Consider the following 11012-nt stretch of genomic DNA (forward strand, 5'->3'; position numbering starts at 1 on the left):
GTTCCTCAGTCTCTTGTAGTCTGGACTGATATAAATAATTTTGTGTCTTCAGCAAGTTTTTCCACCTCACTGATTCCACTTTTTTACAGTTGTTTAATGATTATACTAAACAATACTGGTCCTAATAAAGATTGCTGGGATATTCTACTGTTAGAATATCTACTTTAGGAATAATTGGAAACTATTTCTGATTCTCAGCCAGTTTCTACTCCCTGACATAACCTTTATCTGTCACTCCATGACTGCTTAGTTTCCATAACAGCCTCTTGTCAGAGGTTATTGGGGTTTTGTTTTGTTTTGTTTTTTAAGATTAAAGAAATTAATCCACTTGTTCTTCAGCTCCTTTTTTCATTAACAGGGCTTAAAGAATTTTAGTAGATTAGAAAGACATGATTTTTCTTTACATAATCATTCTGGCTTTTCCAAATAATATCAGATTTTTCTAAGTGCATTTATTCTATTTTAATTATTTCAACCAATTTTATTGGTGCTGCCATTTAATGTTTTTCTTGCCTTTCACTTCCTTTTTTTTAATTTAGTCATATGCACACCTTCTCTGAATCCATTAAAGTACACTGCTGTATCTAAATGCAGTAATAGTTCAAGGATTCTAATTTCCTTACTAGGGTCTTTTGGACTAGCTTCTTCTTTTCTTTTATTATTTGTTTGTTTTGTCATAGCACCTAGGGAGCCCTGGTCATTGACCAGGACCCCATTGTGCTAGTGATCTACAAACACAATAAAAAATAGTCAAATCCTGCTCTTTCTCAATTTGAGTGTCAATGGTCTAGTATGATCTAGTATGGCATATTTGTAGTCTTATGGTTTAGAATTTATATTCCGTTGAATGGTCTTTTCTGCTCAGAAATTTTCTCTCACAAGTTTCTGTGGATTTTTTTTTAAATCTAGTGCTACACCTCCACCCCTTTGCCTTATGCCGTTCATCTTGTATAATTTATTACTTGGTATAGCAATATATGCTATTGATTTTTTGCAGTCTACAATGTTTCAGTACTGCCTATTCTTCGAGTAGTGTCCCTGTGGGTGCTCTACTTCAGTTTCACTTGTACCTTGAGCCTTGATTGGAGATTTTTTGTTAGCAGCCTCCATTCAGCTCAGGCATGCACTCTACACAATCTTGTGCTTCACTCCAAGGGTATATAGGGCTGTGAGGGAAAACCACCCTCAATTCCTTCTCTACTACCTTAGCCTGAGATGGAGCTGTGGCGTGTCCGCTTCATGTGTGCCTCAGCATGTTTTTCTTTAGTTAGTTCAGTTTAGTGTTGTCAGTCTAAAATTAATTACATAGCAGTAAGAGGTTTGAGATTTTTTTCCTATCCTTTTTTTCTGGGGAGCTTATTTGGCCTGGCTGGGCATGCCTGGCTCACCAGGTTTCAAACAGTGCATTTCTTGCCGCGAGGCTATCCCAATCACTAATAGCCACTCTAAGTGTATCCACTGCTTGGGAGAGTCTCATATCTCCCAGAAGTGTAATTTTTTGGCTGGCTCTCAAATCTAGAGCATGGAAGAATCGGGAGACCAAATTGAAGCTTCTGGTGATGGAGCACTCCCTACACCGTCTCTGGACAGATCTGGGGCCCCTTCAACCTCAGCTAAGATCTCCCTTAACAGGGGGATGGCCACGGAGAACCCAGGGAAGGTTCAAAAGAAGAACTCTGTCTCCCACCACAGGAACTGGTTTCCAAGAGGTCTCGATCTCCTCCTAAGTCTATGGTGTGGGAGGCCTCAACCTGACTCAGTATCATGGAGGTGAAAGACTCTTCGTTTGGTATCGTCGGAGCAGGGAGATCCCAGAGCACTTCAGAAAAACACAGCTGTAGCAGACCCTCAGTACTGATTGTGAAAGACCAGGCGGTCCAAACAGTTGTTTAAAATGGCACCGTCTACATCAAATTACCAATGGTGCCTTCCCACTCGTCTCCATCAGTACCAAAAAGGCTTTAAAAAGGGCTAACTTTTTGTATAATTATAGAAAAACAATTTTTGGGGCAGAAAAATGGTTTCTGCTCCTAAAAATGAGTCAGTTTGCCCCAAAATAGATATTCTAGTAATTGGGTTTTTGGAATTTAGACTAGCAACTTGCTTGGCAAAAGCAACTGGATAGCTATTGGTTATGATTTTTGTTCACTACTGGTCTAGGTTGTTTTGGACCAATAACCTAAAGTTGAAAGGATTTCTATGCCATTTTCAATCCCTGGTCCATCTAGTTTTTACCCCTTTGTCAATGTGTACAAGTCAATGTTTGTAAATTTTAGTTTATATTAAATTTAGGGCTTGTCTACACCGTGGAGGAATGCACACTACAGGGGTATGATTTCTGTAGAAATAACAGAGCATTGTTTTAAGTAATAAAAATATAGGATGGACTCAGGAATGATTTTTAATTATTTTACCTTTTTCTCCTATGTAGGTTACTTTGTTACTTAGGTTGAATTTTTGCATAATAAGCCAATTCGGTGTGTATTTTATAAATTTACTACAAGGGTTAAGCAAGCAGTTATAACACAAATGTAAATTTAAGTGAAATATGTTACTAGTTAAGTTAGCTTATAGTTTTGCTCACTTAATTTACAAAGGTACAAGTTGAGGTTACAATTGAGATTTAATCAATAATAAGTCAATGGTTCAATTTATCTGGCTTGCCAATTACTGCAGTTAGCAATTAAATCAAACTACAATGAGCAATTTGAGGAAAACAGTCCTCTTCAAATTTTATAGGAAGGTTAAGTGGAGAAGTTCTTCCCTTTGGCTTGAGCAGTTTCGCTCAGTGTCTGCCTGAGACAAGGACAGTTGCCTGCCTTGATTTTAGGGAACTACTCTTAAAATAATTTCTTTATAGCTTCCTTTTGGCTACTTTTCTCCCAGTAAGCATCACTGTTCACAAGGATTACAGAAAGCTTGTCTTATTTAATGTATTTATCTCCCCACAATGCCTGCATCTTTCTGTGGCACAGACACCGTGATTTCTGAATTACCAGATTTATAGGAGTTTTAGAATGACACTGGTTTAATCTGGAGATCTTTCTGTTTCAATAACAGATTTATGGGTTTAGTATCTAGTTTGGGGAACAGTAACACAAAAAGAAACCCATGCACTAGTGGGTGTTAGAGCAATTTGAGATCCTCGAATTCCTCTACAGAAGGATTTTTCACACTTTCTTCAAAGTCTCACATGATTGGTTTTAACTTGGAACCGGTTAATATTTACTGGTATCTTCATCAATTATAAAATGTAATTTAAGCTTTCACATGTGATGGGCTTGATCTTTTCTTTCTCTTAGTTGCACTTTAGGCTGATCTCAGCCGGTGTTCTCTCTTCCTTTGGGTGGCCCGTCCAAGGAAGAGGAAAGCAAGACACCACTTTGGGTGTTGTGTTGATGGGAGAGAGGCCCTCCTTCTGTCTGCATAGTTGGCATCTTTTGTAGGGGTCATTGATTCCTCTACTCCATCTCAGCGGACACTCTTGTCCAATTAGGAGTTCCAGCATGTTGGTTATATCTCCTTGTGGACCAGTGACCTGTCACCTTAATCTTGGAGTTGCACTGAAGATTCCATTCTAGCGTGTATGTGTCAAACCTATTTGTTGCTAACTGCAAACTGATATCTCTCAAAAACAGGACACAAGAAGATGCCATATGATAAGGAGTTGGTAGGCAAACATCTACTTAGGTTCTAGATATAATGTCTTGATTGATTAAATAATTAATGACTAGTCAGCATTCACTCATTTCAGCATATTCTTGTGACAGGAGATTAATTATGACACTTGCAAAGTAGTCTTAAGAATTGGAGATAGTGTTTAGGGCAAATCAGTGTCCTTATCCTAACAATCTTTTGCCTACATACCAAAAAGTTGCTTCAAGCATTCTTTAGAAATGCTGATGTGAACATTTGGCCTACCAAAGTTACCCAGGCCTAAATCCAAATATGGCCTATGTTCCTTAATTTTTAAAGTGCACTAATATGTTGCATATTAATTGGTCTGCATAGATCCTACTAAATTGTTAATAATAATTAAACTACTCATTTCACAGTGCTTACTTTTGTTGGTAAAACGATTTAAGATGACTGAAAGGTGTATTGATTTGCAGAAGTAACTCAAGCTCTTAAACTATAGCAGGAACTGTAGATTCTTATATACCTTTAAAAATTATTTGGTGTCTCTGAAGAAGTGAAAAATTCCATATAAATAGATTTTTTTTCCTCTTCATGCACAGTCCTGATTACTATTACAGCTGACCTGTTCCATTACAAAAGGCTAAAGGCTCTGTTGGAGGGAGAGGAGAGTCAGAATTGTTTATCCTAGCTTCATTGCTTGTTACTGTTCTGTAGAGGACTGTTTTAGGTGACAACACAATTGTGCACTGAGAACTTCAGAAATGTATATTCCTGTGTAGCAAATCTCAGTCCAATATTTACTTAATAGGTGAGCTACATTGTACAGTAATGATGTCTGATACTTGCAGAATCCTGTGAAATGAGCATATTACAAAAGCAGTAGTTTAATTCCCTCACTGCTGATTAGTAGAACCAGGCAGGGTGTACATTCAGATCTAGAACTACATCTGATTTAAAATCCAACAAAGAGTGCAGTTTGTGGACAGAAAGGGACTGGACATGAAATATAGGGTTTTTTTCTTTTTCTTTTTAAGTAATAGTTTCAGGTATCACACTTGCCCCGGAGACCTCTTGACAATTTTTGTGATTTTAAAAGTGTTTTCCTTTATATTAAAATGGGTTTTCTCTCCCGTTGCTGTGTGAAATATCCACACAAAGAGAAGAGGAAGCTGATTTTACCACAGAAAATTAATGATTCACAACAAATTGGAAAAATAGATTTTTTGTTCCTGTAATTTCTTTCAGTTATGATAATATCAATGTTAGCTATAGGAGTAAGAGGTTAAAAAAATAGACAAAAGTATGATTTTTACATTGACAGGCAGATTATCCCCCAGCTGTGGATGTCTATATCAATAGATGCTTCTGTTATCTGAGAAAAAAACTACAGGTAAGAAATATTTTTTTTCTCTTTGCTGGAACAAGTCTTGTATGTGGACTTTGACATCTGATATTGTGGTGATATTTCCATATCAATGTGGTTTGGAAATTAATATGTCAGATTCTAAACCTATTGTTACCTGTGGACTCTTCTCTTAGTAGAGAATTAGATCTGCCTCTCAAGTGATTTATTCTGCTGTCTACAAGGTAGATTTTGTTCCCTTGTCCCTATTCTGACAATGACCACCAACTCCATTCACTGGATCTGAGGGTTCTAGGCCTGAAGAAGTGATGTCAGGGTTCACGTCAAGATACAGGAATGGTGATCGTTCTCAGAAGGGGAGAAGATAGGCTATTTAGGTCTCACTCCAGGAAACATTTTCAACCCACTTTTGTTTCTGAACAGCCAGAATTTTCCCTCCTTCACAGCATATCAGATCAGCATCCTCTTATAAATTAGCCAGTCCTCATGTAACACCCACTGGAATAAGTCTCCTCGCTGTAATTGAAGGTGTAGTGGAGAATAATGGACGACACTAAAAGATTTTATTTTAAATTTTGATTTCCAGCGTTGAGTTCAGCACAATAGTAATTAGTGCTGTGAAGAACTCCTTGAGTGGAATAGTGAGAACTATTCACATCCTTGCAGTATTTGGACCTTAGCTGAGATGAAAACAGGAGACAGCAGCACCGATAGTTTGGGGCTGGGGATACAAAGGTTAAGTGTGAGCAGGTGGTCCCTTGGGAGAGTAGTGTAAATGTCCGGCGGGTTTCATAGAAGAGTTTTGCTTATTTTCATTTAAATATATACGCAAGTAGTTTATAAACCTTGCATAAGTGAGAGAGGAGGGCTTACAGATAGGTTCTATGCATAGGAGCTGCATGAGAGAAAGCAGACTTTCAGGCCATGTTAAAAAAAAATCACACTATTGTAGCAATATCAATGTTGTTATATTGCTGTAAGTCCTTAATACAGCTGCTTCACTCCAGCACAAAGTGGGGTTTGCTTTGATGTTAACAGATGAAGCTACACTGGTGTAAGCCCCAGTTTGAGCTGCAACGGCACATCTAGTTCCACTAGTATGAATTTCCTTAATGTGGACAGGAATTTGCTCCCTACCTTGAGCAAAGACAACAAGGTAGGGAGCAAATGTGAACTGAAGACAGTGATAAAATTCCTATTTTAGGGAAAGTTATCATATGTTCTATACTACCTGTCCTCGGGAGCCAAAAAGTCTTACCACGTTATAGGTGAAACCATGTTATATTGAACTTGCTTTGATCCGCCGGAGTGCGCTGCCCCGCCCCCCTGGAGCACTGCTTTACCTCGTTATATCCGAATTCGTGTTATATCAGGTCGCATTATATCGTGGTAGAAGTGTATCTAATCAGAAAAAGTTACCCTCTTTAAATTTACCTCTTTAACTGAGGGTTTCTTTGTTTTATTTTTTCCCACCCTTAACATTTTTTTAATGTAGTTTGTCTGTTATTTATCTAAGATTAGATTTTTAACAGTAAATGTCGGTAAACATCAATTTCACTATATGCACACAAACCAACAAAGGCTAATTCCATCGATGATAATCAAAATATACAGCTAGTAAGTAAGAAAAATGCTGCTTGCGAAGTGATTAGAGTTTGATATTTACTTTATATATTTTGTGATGTGATGTTGACAATTTGTGTTTTGATAGTTATAAACCCTTAACTTTTTGGATCTCAGTGTCCATTTTCATTAAGTAGTCTGACTGCCCCCATTGTCTGATCCTCCCATATTTTCCCACAACTGTGCAAATTAAAATCAATAAAAACAATTTAAAAGCTTAAAACTCTTAATTTTGTGCAACTGTGAACATTTAAATTGATAAATTGAAAAAAAAAAGTTTAAAAATAAGCATTTATATTATGAGTCAAAATTATAAAAAAACTAAAATAAAATTTCCAAGCCTATTTATATCCAAGATGGTGCTGACAGCAATTAGCTCCATAAGAGGCAGGAGCAGTTCATAGAAATTGCTGAATCAACCTCCAGCAGAAATGTTATGTGCTGTAGGAAGATCGTTAATCAGTTATTTTCAACCCTTTTTCCCCATTAGATCAGCATCTGGTGCCAGTATTGCCATTGTTGGGCTACTCTGTGAATTTCAGTTGGTAATATACTGAGTCACTTCTCCCAGTAATAACTAACATAGGCCAGACTTGCTAATTTTTTCCAGCATGTGTCCTTGAAAACCTTGTACTGTGGAATTCATAACGGTTTCAGGGAAATTTGTGTTTTTACTTAAATTCCTAATGCAATATAGCACAGATACTATAAATGCAGTATAGCACAGATACTATAAATCTAGTTAATCCTTTGATGGAAATTAGGGTATCCTCTTGTGATAATGGGAGAAGATTCTGACCATCCAGAGTGTCTAGGCTTAATAATCCTAACCCAAGTCTTGTGACCATGTTGATTATATAGTCCATGGTAACCTCTCAAATTTGTTTCAGTATTATAACTGTACCTTGGGTTTTAAGTGTCCATGAATGAATGTGCATATTTGTATATTCACTCCCACCACCAAAATGTGCCTACACACGTCTCCCTCTGGCAAGCATACTAGTTTCCTGCAAATTAGCACAATTGCATTGATATTTTGTGGAAAACCTGGGATATTTTGTGTGCTTAAAGCTGAAGGTTTCATTGAATACAGGCCCAATGGGAGATAAGTTTATTTGAGACATTTTCACAACTTTAATGAGCAATATTTTGAAAAATACAAATCAAAGATATTTTTCCAGTTTCTGCTACTCTATTGGAAGAACAAGTACTTTGTACTAATGGGATGAACCATGCACATTCATTAGAACAGCAGCAAAGAAAGGCAAACTGTACCAGCCTCTAAATCAAATAATTTTTTAAGTAATGTTAGCCATGTAACTCCAAAAGAGATGGGAAGCCAGTGTTCATCCTTTTAATAACACACAGGAAGTAGAGTAACTTCTGATGAGGTGAAAGTACTGCTTTCTAAGGCTAGGTCTATACTACCCGCCTGAATCGGCGGGTAGAAATCGACCTCTCGGGGATTGATTTATCGCGTCCCGTCGGGACGCGACAATCGATCCCCGAATCGGCGCTCTAACTCCACCAGCGGAGGTGGTAGTAAGAGCCGCCGACAAAAAGCCCCAGAAGTCGATTTTGCCGCCGTCCTCACAACGGGGTAAGTCGGCTGCAATACGTCGAATTCAGCTACGCTATTCACGTAGCTGAATTTGCGTATCTTAAATCGACTCTCCCCGGTAGTGTAGATGTACCCTAAGGGTATGTCTGTACTACCCACCGGATCAGCGGGCAGCAATGATCCAGCGGGGGTCAATTTATCGCGTCTAGTCTATCAACCCCCGAGCGTTCTCCCGTCGATTCCTGTACTCCAAGAGAGAGAGGCGCAAGCAGAGTCAATGGGCGAGCGGCAGCAGTCAACTCACCGCAGTAAAGACACTGCGGTGAGTAGATCTAAGTACATCAAACTTCAGCTACGTTATTCACATAGCTGAAGTTGCGTAACTTAGATCAATTCCTTCCCCCCCCCCCAAGTGTAGACCAGGCCATAGTGGCAATATGTACCACTCCCCAGCCTTAACAGAATTAAAAAACAAATACAACTTCTGAAGTCTCTAAACCTCTAAAACCAAAATGTGTAATTATATTTATAGACTTAGATATAGATATTTAAAAACTTAAAAGCATAGGAAGAAAAACAAAGGCACACCTCACACAGGCATTCAACGTATTTTCATATTTAATGCTTTGTGCTAGATTTCATGGCACTGGAGACTGAAATCTACTATTCTTTCTCTAAGGCAAATCCACAGAGTCTGACACTGGGTCTTCATTCTAGGTGGTTGAGCTCCCTTCTTTCTTACCTATCCTATACTCCATTCCTTACCATGTGTCTCTGTCCTTTTTCACTCCCCCCCCCCCACTGCCTGCTTGTCCTTTTTGCTCTCTGTTCTCTCATTTACATTTTGTCCCTTACCTTCTTTTCTCCTGCCCCCACTTCTTCCTTTTCTCTTCTGTGGTTCTCAAACCCACCCAATCCTTTCCTTTCTCCTTTGATCTTGACCCTTCTTCAATCTCCAACCTTATGGTCTTTGGATTCCTACCCTACTGTTCCACTCCTCCAGATGTGTCTTGTGCAGAACGGGAATGGTTTCTGTGCCTGGCACTTTGCTGTTTTGCTTTGGGTAGAGCAAGGAGTGGAGAGCTGAGCAGCTGCAGATGTTACAGTAAGAAAGCAGCATTGGTCCACACTTCTACCACACATCAAGTCTGTTTTGTCCCTACCCCCCACTTCTCATAACCCAAGTAATCTCTTGGAAAGTGATTTTAGATGCCTCAATATTTGTGTGTCAATGTCAGATACCTTGGACCTGATTTTCAGAAGAGCTAAGCAGCCCCAATGCCAACTGAATCTGGAAGTGGGAACTGCAGGTGCTCAGTACCTCTGAATACCAGACCCAAATTGTCTCCGATTGGGCACCCAAAAATGGAGGAACGTTTGAAAATTGACTGCATGTGTTTGGAGAGAAGGTGTTTTTCTTTGTAATTGTCAGGTGGTAACTTCTGCTGAGGAGGCAGCCAGGTAAAGCAGAAGAGCAGCCCCCAGGAAAGTTGGGGTTCAGCAGTAGCCGTTTTCAGGAAGCGGCATGGTTTTGCTTGAAGCAAATTGATGCAAAGTTAGCCTGACCAAAGTGAAGGCATTGTACTGATATATAAATAACTTGAAAACCATTGTGTTATTGTAAAATGACAGTACATTGGGATTATTATAATTATAGTGTCTGTTAATGCAGAAACAAATAAATAAACCTCCATTCCGAAGGCTGAAACTGTAAACAAAATCCTGTAATTAAAAATATATCAACCCACATACAAAAGGAAAGAACAATGCAAACCAAAAAGAGGAGTACAAAATAATTACTATATACCGTACAGTATTGATGGAGAACAGACAAAAGAAGCCATGGAGTGAAGGGATGATGGTGACAGATATGCTGTTAGTAATGTGCCAACCCAGCTGAATGTGGCTATACTTATGGTCACGCTGATGAGCCAGAGGGGAGTTAAAAATGACTGCACAAAACCATTGTTACCAGGGCTGGCCTTTGAGGTCCAAGGAGGGGAATATTGCATTTCATTTGGAAAAGTCTAGCCTTTTTCCTTGCAGCGATAGCTGTGGGGACACAAACTGGAGATATGCAGAGCAGTAGAATTGAAAAGTGCATGCAGCAGCTCGGCTCCACTTCCGCAGCAGGAAGCTGGGGACGCCCAAGGAATCTTTCTGTCTCCAGTACACAGATACTTTTTATTTATTTAAATGATTTAGTTACGTTTTGATATATTTCAGAGTTAGCTTTCTAACCCGTCCCAGAATCCTTGCCCCCCCCCCCCCCCCCGCATATAACAGTGCAATCACAGTAGACAGAACCAATATACATTTGAAAATTTTCAGAGGCCTGCCCCAAACCGCAAAGGCTGGCTTTCTTTATTGCAATTTCCTGCCCTCTCTGAAGCTAGCTCTCAACTGGCTGCTGCTCGCACAAATAGCTGCCATGTTGCAGTTGTGGCCACAGTGGCTGTGCTATGGTAGCTGCTCTAGAGAGACATTACTCCGCTACCAGAAGTGCATTGGGGGGGCATCATATAGCCCTTATTTATTGCTCCCTGTTAGCTGTTCCAGAAGTGCATGGGGGGAGCAGGAAAGAGGTCCTGTTGAACTGAGTAGTAATCTTGCAACTCATCTCTCAACACTGATGCATGCCCTGCCCCACCCTGAGCCCCAAGTTTAAAGGGTTTGACAATTTGAAAGAACTTGGACCTTCCTTTCCACACATCAGCTCTTCCCATCTGCACAGAAAACAGGATTTCCCAGCCAGCCCCCAACACACACACACCAAGGCATCTGTTTTTTCCATCCACACCCCAGCTGACCATCCAGCCCACCCCC

Source organism: Trachemys scripta, chromosome 1 (assembly GCF_013100865.1).
Source record: "Trachemys scripta elegans isolate TJP31775 chromosome 1, CAS_Tse_1.0, whole genome shotgun sequence".
In the NCBI taxonomy this organism is placed as follows: domain Eukaryota; kingdom Metazoa; phylum Chordata; order Testudines; family Emydidae; genus Trachemys; species Trachemys scripta.